The sequence below is a fragment of the Rhinopithecus bieti genome, unplaced genomic scaffold, assembly GCF_001698545.2.
Source record: "Rhinopithecus bieti isolate Rb0 unplaced genomic scaffold, ASM169854v2 scaffold_5130, whole genome shotgun sequence".
Classification (NCBI taxonomy): domain Eukaryota; kingdom Metazoa; phylum Chordata; class Mammalia; order Primates; family Cercopithecidae; genus Rhinopithecus; species Rhinopithecus bieti.
Window position 1 is genome coordinate 2,053,914 of NW_016804792.1, and position 15,470 is coordinate 2,069,383.

The window sequence follows — 15,470 nt, forward strand, 5'->3', positions numbered from 1 at the left end:
ATTATGTTTTGGATAAAAGGTATATATTCAGAAAAGAAATCATCAGAAAATTATAAAATTCCCATCATGATTGACAAAAGTTTTATGTAGTATACACTTTATCTGAGAAGCTCTTGCTTAGAGCAAAACTGGAAGTCTTTGAGAAGCATTTAAAAGACAACTCGATTTGAGTCCCGTTCTGTCTCTTTTCCCAGATTGATACATGTGGCCTCCTACATTTAAAATGAAAAGTCCTCAGACAATCCTAATCACATTGTCAGTCAGATAGTCATCTCCTGAAAGGGGCTCCTTCACCTTTAAGGATGCATGTACAATAGTGATATGTAAGCAGCTCAAAGACTCAATACCCCTTTTTTCTGCAAAGCAAGGCTGGGTTAGGAAAAAATCAATATGTTGGAAGTAAAGGTCAGACGAGGAAAAGTGACATGAAACAGAACTAAGGGAACAATATCCTTCATGAAGACTGTTTGAAGTTTCCTTTACCCTTGTGCTAGCTTCAGTGCAAATATATTTTATCCTAGAATAGAAGGCTGTATTCTTGAGGAAAAGTCATATTTTAAATATTTATCTATTCGGCAGCGTCCTTATTGCATATTATCCTTGTCCTATTGACTAATACTCAAAAAGAATAGCACAGAGTTTAAAGTGCACATTGCATGTGAATTGGAATTGCCAGAATTTTTTTTTTCGTATAAGCAATGGGATTCGAACACACATATGCATTTGGCTACCTTTTTGAACAGTTCTCAATTTACTTTTTCAAGTGGGCCAGATGTACTACTATAGCCCTTAAAAGGGTCAGGACCATCTCCTTATTTCCCCACTCTCTATACTTATTGCTTGGGTATAGCTTTAAAGTAGCCCATGAACCCTTTTCACTCTTGCAACACATTTACCCACAATTAACAATCAAGCCGTCTTCCCTGCATTCAGGAGTCCATTCTCCCGGGCCTCATTTTCCCTGCCTCTCTCTTGATCTACCATTGTGCAGAGAGCTGTTTGTGCCATCTCAATCTGCCCCCCTCACCAGCCGCACAAGGATTGGGGGGGGGAAGAAAGCGCCCGGCATTCAGATGCTGAATAGCAAATTGCTCTTGAGTGTCCTTGCTTCCCCGGCTCTCCCCTTCCTCGGGAAGGACAAGGGGGGAGCTGAAAGCAACCATACATTTTGTTCAGTGCTCTTGAAAACAAGCGTTTCACACCTGAAGCCTTTCACAGCAGCCTAGAAGCACCCCTTCAAACCACTTAATTGCCAATTGCTTCAGAGCTCCTTGTAAAAGTCCATTATGTCAGCCAGCTCCATGGCGGAGACAAAGTATGTGAAATGAAAGAGTCCTCCTTCTTCCAGGGCCAATGCGGCATTAAATATCCCCAGATCACTGGTTTTCTTGTTGTTAACAGGCCATGATTGGCTCCCGTTGGAGGTATGCACGGAAACCTTCTAGTATTATTTGAAAATGAAAATGCAATTTTCCTTGTGTTCTTTGTCAAAATAAGATACAAATAAAAAGATATCAGAGATATCCAAGAAACTGATCTTCACACACTGGTTTGCTGTGCTGGGAGTTGGGGTGGGGGATGGGATGGGGTGAGACGCAACCTACAATAGTGCACCTATCAAAATGGAGTCGCCTTCTGCTTTCCTCATTAGGTTGAAAAATTAAAGTGTGTGCAAATTCTCAAAGTTAAGAGGCTCTATCCTTGAAGTCCAAAGAAACTCACAATAAGATATTCCGCAAGGAAAGAATGCTGGCCCTGAACACAATGAAACTGAATGTTTATTCACTGGAGAATTGTTTCAAAGTTGCAGCTGTGGAAATTGATTTTAAAATGACTTGGCTTATTTGGAAGCCTGTCCTGGTCCTCTCCCCCCATTCTTTACTACAATTAACAACAACACAATCAATTTGATGAAGAACCACACCTGGCAGGCATCTGAGTATTAAGTGAAATATTTTTAGAGAATATATTTCTTGTAAGCAAAGCTGCTTCTTAACTACTAGGGAAATGGGGCTGGCCAGGTGAGGGAGACACATTAATAAAATATGATCCGGTCAAAGAGCCATCAAGTCCAATGGTACACGAGTGGGGTTGATCTGTCAGGATATATTAGTTCAAGGTAGTTCTTATTAATAAACATCCTGGGTTACTGGACTCCCACTTTTGTTCTCCCGGCACTTTGAAAGCCGTGGGCCTGATACAGGAAGAGTCTGAATAATCTGTGTGCACAGCTTCCAGTTTTCAGGTTCGCCTGTGTGTCTCTGCTTTGAAAGTATTGCCCTTTTCTCTGATACTTTTGAATTAAGGCCACTTGTAGAATTCAGTTTTCCTTCCTGTAAATAGCACACTGGGGTAAGAGAGAAGGAAGAGGAAATGTATCTGTATTCTAATGAAATGGGTAAAAGCTGACTTTTACTTTTAGCCAAAACACTCAAATGTGGCCGACGTGAAGACTGCCTTCCTCATCTGTGTCGACGTGAGGATTGCCTTCCTCATCTGTGTAAAAGTCCTTTGCTACTGAGTGACTGGCCCTGGACATCATGATGATTTTGTTTTCCTTATTGGTCCCTACCTCTTTGTGGGGATCACCCTTCCATAGCCACCAGTGGCTGTTTTTCAGACCATTTGGAATAAACTTTGCCCTTGTGGACTTCTGGGGCTACATCACCAGGCTTTCTACCCTGGCTGTCATGATAAGCCTTTAATTATGCCAGCCCTGCCCTGCAATGTATAGTAACTCTGGCATTGTTATGCAGTTTTTATTTGTTTATAAAATGCTGTTTGATGTTTTAAAGTGTACTCCCCACTTCCTTTGAGAGTGTGATTATCTTATCACACCCCCATAATGAGTGCTTGGAGTGAATTTCCCTTCCCCTTGGGAATGTCACCTTATCAGACATCCCCATATGTGAGCTACTGACCTCAACTAGTGGATTTCAAAACACATACACATTTAAGAGTTTGACAGGCCCTTGGGGAGATTAGTTCGTGGCAGGGCTATACTCTGTGGGCCAGTCACTTCTCAGAACACCCAGAACTCAGGCTGTGGCAGACCTAGGGACCCTGCAGCCTTGTCTACCAGCACCGGCACTGATCTCTGGCATGAAGACTTTAGGGATCCCAGCTGTGGTGGTCAAGCCAGCTTCTCCAGAGAACCACCCCTATAAAGGTACACCTCAATCTTTAATTAGAATTCACTTTCCACAGAGGCCTGTGGCCTTCCTAATTGAGCAACTAGACCTTAATAATTTTGGAACTCCCTCACTATGTGGTTGGTGTTCCTCATTTACTGAGTGTTTTCCTTGCAGGATTTCTTTGTGTTATTCTCCTCCTCATTAAGCATTGTGAACCTAGGAGAAAAATCCCTTTGTTTGGCAATAAGCTGCACGATTCATGAAGTTTTCATCATCTCTTTATTTACATCATATGCAACAAGCAAGCTTCAGACTTGCAGTGATTCAGAACCTAGAGTAGCGAAAGATGCATTGTGAGATGGGGGATGCATTCTTGTTACCTTGTCCATCTCCAGAAATCTTTAAACAGTGAGGCCATCTCAGAGCTCCTCTACCTCATATTCCAATAAAGGTCCCTCCACTATTATATTTTACCAAGGGTCAAAATGAGATCTATTCTCCAGTAAGCATTTGACCTGTGAGAGGTCAGAATGATTTTTCACCTAAGCTGTTTCTTTGCTTGTCTTTCTGTCTTCCCCTTGGCTTCTTCATGCATGCTTGCTTGGGTCCCTTCTTTTGTCTTTCTATCACTGATCATGCTGTTCTGCAGTAAAGTTTCAGATGGAGTATTCTGTTAGCCATTCAGCAGGTCAACGTACGTTGTAAGATGTATGATGCATTTTCATTAGACCTTGTGAAAATTTAAATGCCAATGTGAATATTTTTGTGCATTGAAGTAGTGAATAAGAGGAAAGTAACATACTGCTCATTTTCCTTCCTCACCAAAAGCCCATGAAATAGAAGAGTGTGGACAATGAATACTGGAATAGAAAACTAGTAGATGCAGTTTTGTCGAAATTTCCATCTTAGCAGAGAACATTTCAGGAGAGTCCCTACCTATATAGCAAAGGCCAGCAAACTATGTCTAGAAGATTAAATTGTCCTGCCTTCTACCTGTTTTTGTAAATAAAATGCTATAGGAATGCAGCCAGACCTTTATGCCTTGTCTATGACTGAGTTCACCGAAAATTGAGTAGTTGCAACAGAGACCACATGGCCTGAAAATTCTAAAATATGCACTATCTAGCTTTTAACAGAAAATTTTGCCAACCCTTAGAATGTAGAAAAAGAACTATTGAAGCCTCCTACAATACTTTTTTTGCATAGGAGTAAATGAAATATTTGGAAACGACTAAATTAGATATACTCTTGTTAGGAGTCTGGTCTTTACATGCGTGGAGTAAAACACCAAGATAAACCATATAAGTGTATGTATGTATGTTTCATTTTATTTAATTAAGGACCATTTGCATGATCCATATTTCTTGGTAAATTGTGATCCTGAAACACAAGGACACCATGCTATCTGTAACCTGACTCTGATCACGTCTGTCAAACGCTTGCCACTCATGTATCTATCAAATAGGCATCCTTTGAATGAATGTTCTCTGTGAAGAAAAATCATTTTATAAACCTTCAGTTCTTTAGGTCCAGCTCATTGGAAATGGAGATCACGAAGCAGTGCGATATCTACTTGGTAGTATTTTCAGTGTGGACCCATTAAATCCCTCTACTTCTGGACACTGAACAGGGATGTTGATTTCTTAGTGAACAACTGCCTGCTTTTCAATGCCTTTGTTTCATCCTTTTGTCTTATCTTTATTTTACTAACTCCAACTTTCTGGCATTTTTTAAAAGAAGTTAACAATTTTTCTTAAGGAATAGGTTTTGTATAATTACTTTAGCAGCCAAAGCACCTTTCATTATTTTAGAAACAATCCATTTCTCATAATAAAGCTCTGCTTCCTCTTAGTCAACATATTCAATATAGCAGCTGCTTTCCCTGCTATCCCTTGGCACAAGCGTGCCAACCTTCTTTGCCACTTACCTGGCAACATTTGTTGACACAAATAGAGGCAGATTTAACCAAAGTCTTGCCAATACCTCCCTGGTGCCAGACTTGTAATCATGCGTTATTTGGGGGGCTACTCCAGCTGTTTCTGAAGGGAAAGAATAAAGGAGTTTTCTTTCTTTTTGAAAAAACAACTCTCCATTGGCAGAAAGAAGATGGCTGAGTGAACTCCCACTTGCTGAATGGCATCCACACCTCTGGGAAATTTTCAACCAAGGAAGCTTAAATTGGCCAAAATTCTTTGAAGCTGTGTCTGCAGTCCAAGAATATTTACTTAAGTATGTCTAGATTACAACATGCTTTCACACAATGTAGGGTTTGATGGACATATGGAATTTTAGTTAGTGGAAAGAAGTGGTCCTAATATTTTTGAGTGTTCATTTTGAGCCCACTCTCTATATGTGTCATCTTATTTAATACTCATCCATATGTGTTATTTATTTGCTGCTCATGATTGCCCTGGTAGGAAACCACCCCATAGGAAGTTTACAGATGAGGAAACTGAGGCATACAGAGGCCAATCATGTTTATAGAGTTAGAAGGAGGCCGACTTTCTTCCCACTCCCTCAACCTGCTATACTCTCCTCATTAGGATCCCAAAGAAATTGTGAGTGGGAGTAAACTGGGTGAAAGTGTGCAACTCCAACAAGCTTCTGCCTCCACATAAGCAACATTTTAGATGAGATACTCTCTCCCAAAGAAATTGCAAGTAATAGCAACCTGGGTGCAAGTGTACAGCAAAATTCTCTGGTTTGCTCATTTGGTGATATGTAGACTTACCAAACATTGTAAGTCTACATATCACCAAATGAGCAAACCAGAGTGTGAAGCCTAGGAATGATTTCAGGCCCATCCTTCCCACTTTAGTTGATATTCAGAGAGATCTTTGACCATATGGTTAAGGCTTCATCTCACATCTCTCTCTCCTACTCCATCTCATTGTCTACAACTTAAATTGAACCTCATCCCTGGATCACTGACTGCCATCACCTTCTATGGGCCTCCTTGCTCCAGCCTGGGCATCTGGAAATTCATTGCCTATACTGTAATAGGAATGATGTGTCTAAAGATACATTCTCTCCTCTTGAAAGTTATTTGAGGGCTCTCATTGGCCAAGCTCTTCTTAACCCAACACACAAGGTCCTTTACAATCTGAATCCACTTCCTTGGGCTAGTTGTCTTCTTATCTGTCTCCTGTGCTAGACAGCAAGACAGCAAAGGCTGCAGCCAGGCATTCTCAGCACCTGGACTGGTGCCTGCCACCTAGATGATGCCCAATAAACGGTTGCTGAATACATAAGTATGTTCTTAGTCAGAAGATTCTATGAAAATTGATAATAACTTCATATTTAAGGTTTATAATGCAAAATAAACTTTGAGCTAATTTTGGTGTTAGAATCCAAATGGAATATTTTTAGAGCCTATTATTTTCCAAAATTGTTTGCAAGTTAGCAATTAAGCTACTAATACAAATATTCATATCACTGCTCATACTCCACTGAACTGCTCTTCTCAAACACTAAGGGAAAGTTAATTTCAAGGCACATGCCTGATACTGAAGTGAATAAATTATATCTTTTTTATTATCTAAATAAAAGCCAATGGGTTTTTTGTTTGTTTTTGTTTGTTGTTGTAGTTTGCTGAAAGAGTTATACATTATCCCTGCTTTGCACAAACAAAGTTAAGGTTGTTTATTCAGAGGCAAGATTTGGCAGTGAGGTGAGAAAATGGCTTTGGCTAACTCAGTTTAACTGACTTAAACTTGAGCACTGGCAGCTCCCACCCCTATAGAGAAACTCCCCAAGCTGTTCTTAACTGGCCCCACAAATCTAATAGGAAAAGGATTTGCTGATGAAAAACATCTGCCTTAGGGTATAGTGAAGATTCCACAGAAAGTTATACTTCACATGCTGTGACCTTATATGAATTTTCTCTACTAATCTTTATCTGGGGGAAAACTCTTGAAATTCTCCCTCCCAGTTTCACCATCAGCTTTTTACATACCTTCTCTCCTTGGCAGAAGCAACTCCATTGTCTTGTTGGAAAGAACAGAGAAGCTATTAAAGACCATTCATTTAACCCCAATGCTGTCATTGCCCTATGACCTGAAAAGCTGAGTCACTTTAGAAGCAAATATAGAAAATGCCAAAAAAGGATCTATACTCATTACAAGACTATAGAAACACATGTCAAAGTTTATTTGAATAAATAGAGATGTAGCATGTTGGATAATTTTGAATTTTTTGATTTATATAGAAGAGAGATTTTTGAATGAGTTAAACTCAGTTCCCATATTCTTCCAGCCATATAACCAGTCTAACAGAAGACCACACATATTGACATTAAAGGTCAATAAAGTTACCAAAATAAACCCATCCAATGCCAGAAAGAAATATAGAGAAATATAGTGAGATAGATTATTTGAATATCAGATTAAAATTTAGAATCCACATTTTCTAAGTAAGATGGAGAATTTAGGTTTCACAAGAAATTAAGACTGAAAAACTATTAACGAAGAAAAATGAATTATGCAGTTAAGGTGGCCCACGCTATGTACACCTATTGAAGAAGCCTCATGTTCTTACTATATCTTGCAGAAAGGAGTGCTTCACTCTGGTGATCATATTCTACGCCCCCACTCCCTTGGTAGGAAAAAAAATCTGATTTAACTGTGTGCTTAGGCATGTGGTGTTTATGGGAAAAGTTCTGTGTGGGTGTGCACTTAACTACTCAGGAGGGATATGCAGTATGAGTCAAATTTCAGAAGGCTTTCCTACTTCTGAATTCCAAGAAACCAAAACAGTCAACTGGATGAATCTACTTACAAGCCCAGAAAAGCAATGAGGTATTTTCATATCACAAAAGTAGGGTAAATTTTTCATTTTTGCCATGAATTATTTAAGAGATGCTTGCCGTACCCTGAGCAGATGATCTAGTTCCTCTCCTAAATGGGCAGTTGCCCTTTGAAGGGAAAAAAATGAAGTGAATTTGATTAGACACAAATGAAAACCAGTTGATACGTTTTCAGTCTGACAACTTGCCCACTTTCCCTGTCTTCAAAGTCAGGGATAGTGAGATAGTATTTAAGTTATCCTGTACAGGTATTGTACTGCACCTAAGAAACACCATGAAAGTTGAATTTTCTAACTTAATCTCAATTATCTACACGTATGAGACATATAAAAATACAAATTTTCATAACTTTTTTTAATCATTTACTATTTACAAAGTCCTGGTTTCTGTCAAATTTTAGAAATGTAAGATTTCCATTTGCTAATGAGTTGGAGTCCAAAATAATTGCAGAGACAAATCCTTTGGAGTTCAGTTCTGTGATAATCTCTGGCCTCAACGTTGGCCTGTTGCACTGAGGTGGAATTGACAGGACAACAGGAAGAAGGAAGAACGACTCCAGCCCTGTGCAGTTATGGCTTCAATTCCTGGTTTCGCTAGTTGGCATGGTGAGTGAGAATTTTTTCCACGCCTTGCTATCCCTGGGGTAGAATATAGGCATGCAAACGCTGGAATACCATTGACGAGAGTTGTTTCATAAGTTTGGCACCCACTAGCACTTTTTTCCCAGTCCAGGGACTTGGATAATTACCTTGGTTCATGGTGGGTGGTATCTCACTAACAAACTGTTCTCTTGAGAGTACCATTGTTTCAGGTTTTGCAGCTAATGGTCTGGAATTTTTGGACTAATTGATTTAAATTTGTAATAACTTCTTTGTTTTATGTAGAAATGATTGGTCTTAGCACGGTAGGGCTATTCTAGCCTTGCAACTTTACATGTTTAGAATAATTGGATTAGGTTTGTAATATTCTTTTATTTTATGTGGAAACTATTGTTCTGACCACTGAAGGATCCTTGTAGCCTTGCAGCCTTTTTCATGGAAACTAAACTCTTTGTTTTGCAGAGCTTCCCAAAAGTTAGTAAGCTTCACGAGGATAGGAAGCAAGTCTGTTTCCTAGCTTTGCTTCATCCTCCAAGGTCTACCCAGTATTTTCCATACAAGGATTCCATAAGGGTTTGCTGAACTGAATCCTATATATATGTCCTTGAGTCTGCTGCATAAACATGGGTAACTGTTTGTAATCATGGAAGAAAAGTAGAAATGATAGTCTGCCAGTCATTTCTCTAGCTCTGTCTTTGCTGCTTATTAGTGATGTGATCTTCAAAAAATCACTGAACCCATCTAAATTTCACCTTTTGCACTTGTATAATGGCAGTAGTAGAAGATAACTGATCTTAGCAAGTTATCATAACAATCAAGGGTGAAAATATGTATGAGAAAGTGTGTACTTTATAAACATACTGTAGTATAGAAATCCAAAGTATAATTATTATTAAATTTCACTTTGCTACCTGATTTTCTGATTAGTAGCACTGTGGGGCCTGAGTTTCTGAGTCAGCAGCTCCCCTGGCCCTCAGGCTGCATTAGGACTCATTTTTCTCACTTGTGTTTGACTTTCTTATCTCTAAGTTTCTAATTTAAAGACATGGTTTCTTAATTTGTATAAATGAAAGATCATGAACTTTACATTGGATTATATATGTAAATGTTATTAAAGATTTTGATACTAAAAGCATAATAATTAGATGCATAGAAAGTAAACAAAGAGACTGAACATATAACTTAAATTCTAGGTGTTTTTGTTCTATTCCAGTGAGTGCCCTAATTTCTGTACTCATTGTGCAGAGATTCTTACCTAAGGAGCTAAAATTTGACAGGATCGAAATAATAATGTGATTAGAGGGATACTGTAGCACTATGGCAGTGGGGATCAACTTGCCTAAAACATTTCAGAGGGAGATAGTCTATATAATTGTTTCTACGTCAAGATGAGAAAAACCTGCCAATGTTTCCTCACCCACATCAAGTGACCCTTTCTCCAATGGTCACTTGACTCTCTCTCCAATAAGCCATTCAAGTGACCACTGCCCATTTGTATTCACAGCTTTATGTCCCGCAGAAATTTCGTTCATACCTCATTTAATGATTCACTGCATCACTTGGTTTCTGCGCCTACTTCCCTTTCTCTAACTCACCCTCTAGAACAAGACTGTGTCACACGGCGATGCTCAACAAGATGCAATGGTTAAATTAAGGAAGAAAACAAAATGAGGACTTTGTTATAAGATGCACAGCAAAGAAGGAATATCTATGCTGGGCTTGCTGAAGAAACTGTAAAAGCAAAAGGAGAGCCCCAAAGTCAAGTTTGGAAGATGCTATAGAACAAGCTGTGTATTGTGTGACCTCATAGCAGCTTGATTGAGGGCTTGTGGTGGTGGGCAGATCAAAATGGCTAAGATGGTCAAGTCAATACCAAGGTGGCTTCTGTAGGCACCTGGAAATTTTGAAAGGAGAAGGTTGGTAGGACAAGATGATTTATATTATTTAATGTATGTTCTTATCCTAGGTGATGACAACAGGTGCAAGTGTGACATGGAGCAACATGAATTCAACCAGGGCAACAAAGGTGGCTTTGGAAACTGGCATTACAAAAAGCAGTAGGACTGTGAGCCGAGACAGATCTTGTTTGAGCCCTGATCCACTGTAGCTGTGTGGCTTAGAACAAGGTACTTAAACCTCTTCAACTTATTTTTCTCATTTTAAAATATGGTTGCCAATATCGGTAACTACTGTAAAGTGTTGTGAACTTTAAGCAAAACAAGAAGTTTAAAGCATTTATACTAATACCTGGTCATAGTAGAGACTAGCAAATTAAAAAATGTTTATTTTTTGTGCATCTGAAACATAGAAATCTCTGTAAGAACAGGGATGAAGTAGTTATACCTTGAGCCCTTGGGTGCTTGCGTGGGAAACCACAACCATAAAAGTTGCCTGCTTTTCTTTCTCTTTTTATTCAAAATATTATTGAATATTGCAAGGCATTGGACTGGTTTGTGTGCAATATACAAGTATGTGTTTAAGACAATATCCATGTGTTCCAGGGTCTTGTAATTGAGTGAAGGAAGAGAACATCTGTATATAAAACAATGAAAATTTAAAAAAATCATATAGTAAACTGCGAAGTAGAAAGATGGAACTGATGTGAGAGATCAGACAGCTGGATGTAAGTCCTGGACTCTTGTTGGTTCTGTGGCCTTGGGTTTGTCCTATGTACTTTCTAACCTTTGGTTTCCTCATCTGGAAGGTGAAAAGATTGGTTTCCAAGATCTCAAGTTTTCTACTGGGCCAGAAGATTCTAAGTCCAGTAGCGTTATTACTGCCATTCAGACTGATGCTGGAGGTTACTGAGTCATCAGGGGCTCAAGAAAAGGTTTATGGATAGAAAGGAAATTTAGGCCTGTTCTTGAGATTTCTCTAGGCAGAGAAAGGAGAGTGGTTTTAGAGGACATCAGAGCAAAAGCCCAGAAATGGACAATGACAGAATGTATTTGTAGTTATCCATACAACTCACATCAGAAGATGGACGTAGTCAAGTGAAACAGTTTTAAATTGAACTGAATTTTATTGAAAATCTCTCCTGTAACAAGCACTAGCCTGGGACTTCTCCTTATATTACCTAATTTAATCCACTAGCAATATGGTGTGATAGGCATCAATACCCATTTTTGGAGATGAGGCATGGACCCACATGCCACTGACCACGGAACCACACAGATAATCCCGAAGGGTGAAATAAATTGTCTCGAGCAAACACCTGGGTCCACATCTGGCCTGTAGATCACCAGCTGTCAATGTTTGGTATGTGGAAACTAAAGTTCAGAGAGACTACATGACTTATCCAATGGTACAGAGTGATCGTATAATAAATTATGTTCAAATTTAAGTTTTCTGAATCCATGTCTCGTGCCTTTTCCACTATATTATCTTCTTATTAGAAAAACTGGAAGAGAAATCTGGATAGAGAGGTAGGCTCAGATGGTGAATAGCCTTGAAATCAGCCCCAGATTTAGATTGTATTCAGTGACCAACCAAGACTTTGAGTAGGATCTTGATAGAATCCAAATGGTGCCATGGGATGGTTAATATGAAGACGAAAGAATATCATTAAAAGGGTAAATTTAAGAAAGGGATTCTAAGGATAGAAGTGGCAGAGTAGATTCAGAATGAGACGAAAAAAGATGAAATGTGTAAAAGGACATGACTGGATATTGATAAAACCAAGGAGGGGAATTAATCAAATGAGAAGTTCCTGGCCTAGTTAGCTCTTTCTTAGGCCACCCTCCCTGTTTTATGTAAAGAAACTGACATGTACAGAGAGTACTTGAAACCATGTGACTGATTCAAGGAAAAAAATTAAAATCCTCTGATGAAATCCTTGTTTATGAGCACAATTTACCAGACCACAAACTGCCTTTGGGGCTTTCCTTTGCCCTGTCTCCATTACTAAAGTAGAGCCCCACTGCTGACTGAGAAACGTATCTGCCATTAAGATGGGGTAGGGTTCTAGATTTTTAACAAGAAAATTAACCAACCCAATTGTGGTGAAAATTTTGGTTTGATAAGTGAGCATAACTTTCTGTGAAGGACTTAGCTAGGTTAGGTGGAAGGATAAACTATTTTTGTGCTTATGTGTGTGGATTTCATCAGTTTTTCTGTGTAAATGGTCTCTTTTTTGCCATTGTTTATCTGCCAATACCCTGATGATGCAGTTGCCCTTTATAACCAAAAATGGATACTTTTTTTCTTCCTGCAGTAGAACTTCAACAAATGCTGCTTTGAATCTGAAGCTGGCAGAACTGATGGAAAGACAAGTACCAAATGCTCAAGTATATCCTACATGACGCATTTGAAGTATTTTGTATCTTAGTAATGAAAGAAAAAATAGTAAACTTGAGTAAATTACATTTAATTACAAAAACTCTATAGAATATAGAGGTAAATTGAGATTATATAGGAGCCAACAGTTTCTGTTAACTTTAAATAGTGTCAATTCAAACACTATGTCAGGCAAATATTGATAAAATTGAAATGATCAGTGTAGATTTTAGTTCAATTTGAAAAATATTTATTTAACTGCCCATCTTATTAAAAGAAGAAACCTTTTAAAGTACATTGGAAATAAGTTGACTGCTCTCTTACCTAAAGGGATCTTAATTATAAATGATTCATACATAATAAAATTAAAATGTAGCAAAGCAATACTGAAGGTAATATAAATATCATATAAAATTCAAATGTATCTAGTATATTGCATTCCTCAAAAATAATCTGAGCTAGAATTACTGTTTACATTGCACAGACCTCTCCTGTTCCTGGCAATTCCAGAAAGTCCAGAAGTCACGTGGAAAAATATTGTAACATGGGAAATTATACTTAATATCAAATATGTAATGAATCAACATACAATGGTTTGTCTAAGTGTTAACAGAAATATTTTTTATTGTGTAGCTATTCTAAGATAGAAAATTGTTTGGTGTTCTTTTCCAAATGGAATCCTTCATCAGAATGTTGGTGGGTTTTTTTGTTTTTTATTTTTCTTCTCTCTGTCTCTGTCTCTTTCACTTTCACTTTCTCTTTCTATTTCTCTTTTAAGGTAACATACTTTGCTCTGTGTGAAGCCCTTTGACTTGAAGAAATAGTGATCTAAGATAATGTCCTGCCATCCCGAAGAATTGTGGGCACGGGAGAGATTGAAATTGCTGTGTAATGTTATTGCTTCCTTCATTTCATAACTGTAAACCAATGTGCTAATCAAAGAGCCAGTCTGTGTGCACATGCGATCTCTCTGGCCGGGAGGCAGACCCCATGCAGAGCAGAACCCCTGATTTCCAGGTGGGCTACAGTCTGAGGCTCCTTCTGTGTTCTGTACTTTGACTTGCCTAGACTTTCAGATAAAACTTAAAGTTACAGCAATATCTTTTTTTTTTTTTTTTTTTTTTTTTTGCCAGAGTTGTCAGATAAACTTGAATATTCAAGTTAATGTTTATTTACTGACTTACTTCAATATAGAATATTTCTTTTCTTCTTTAAAAAGAGTGCCAAGAATCTTTCCGAGCTTTGCACGATGCGTCTCATTTGGGTCTCTTTTTTCTTACAGGGGCAAAGTAAATATACTAAATGAACCCCACACCATTTATATCAGAGTAAGGAACACAACCTTTAGATGTGATTTTAATATGATGCATGCGGGAAAAGGATCTCACAGCAGCTACTTAGTACCATCTTTCACTTATTTTTTTGCCTAGAATCCTGGACAGGGTGGGTCATTTTCTTCACGCATTGCTCTTGTTCACATTTTTTTCTTCCTTTAAAATTGCCGAGGCTTGGCTGTTGCTATTTGGTGTTGCTTGACCCTTCTGGTCTTGCAATGACTCCCGGGGGTGAAGGAGAGCTTCCTAAAGTTCTGAAGGAGAAATTTTAATCAGCAAAGTAATCATTTCTGCTGTGATGGAAAAAAGGAGGCCGGTATGAATGACAAAACAGCTGTGGACCACCAAAAAAGTCAACTGGAATTGGAAGAAGGTAGACCTAAAAAAAAAAAAATTGCTTCGAAGGCATAGCATTAAAGGGAAAATGAATCAGAAAAGAGATCTGAAGTGCTAGAATGCACTGCTTAATAACTTTAAATAGTCCATTGAGTCTTCCGGAATTTTTTTTTGTTCTTCTTCAAGAATAATCTGCTTACATCGTTAAGACCTCAGCTAAGCTCAGTAACACAAATTACCAGATGTTGTATCCCCTAGTTTTTCCATCAAAAGACCAACCACCAAGCTTGTTGAAAGAGAAAGGTCATTGTCCCTCCCTGGCTATAAAACTATTTTTGCAACTCCTAACAAATGAAATGAGAATACCTTTCAGCTGTAGAAGGAACCTATCTCCCGCTCCTTCGAAGCCCCCCTGTTTGGCTTTGTTATTTTCTAATAATGCACTCATGTGTAAGCTAATAATGTGAACAGAGGGAAAATGAAGAGACTTTAAAAAAAAGAAAAAGGAAAAAAGCAGAATGAATTAGGGCAATTGAGGTCGCTCTGTTTCATTTTTGCTGGAAGGATTTTAGTCCTAGTTTTTACCTTATCGCTTATTACACAATTTACGATAAAATGAGATGTGATTCCATTCTTATTGTTGTGCTATAGTCTATTGAACATGCATATATAGAATTCATTTCAGATTTAAACACTATCTTAATTATGAACTGAATAAAATGGACAACCTATCGGGTTTTCTAAATTGCATTCTAACAAATAGTTTCGTTTTTTATCACATTTCTACCGTTGACATATTGGGTATAATAATGTTCAGGGAATATTCTCTTTTAATGCAGTGTCTTAATTGTGCCAAAGTATTTCCCATGTGACAACTAATAGTTTATTTCTGACTTACAAGTTTGAGAACTTTAACCATATGTCATGCCTTGCAATATTTTTCATGGTGATCCGCTTAAATTACATTATCAGGAAACTTTTTTGTTTT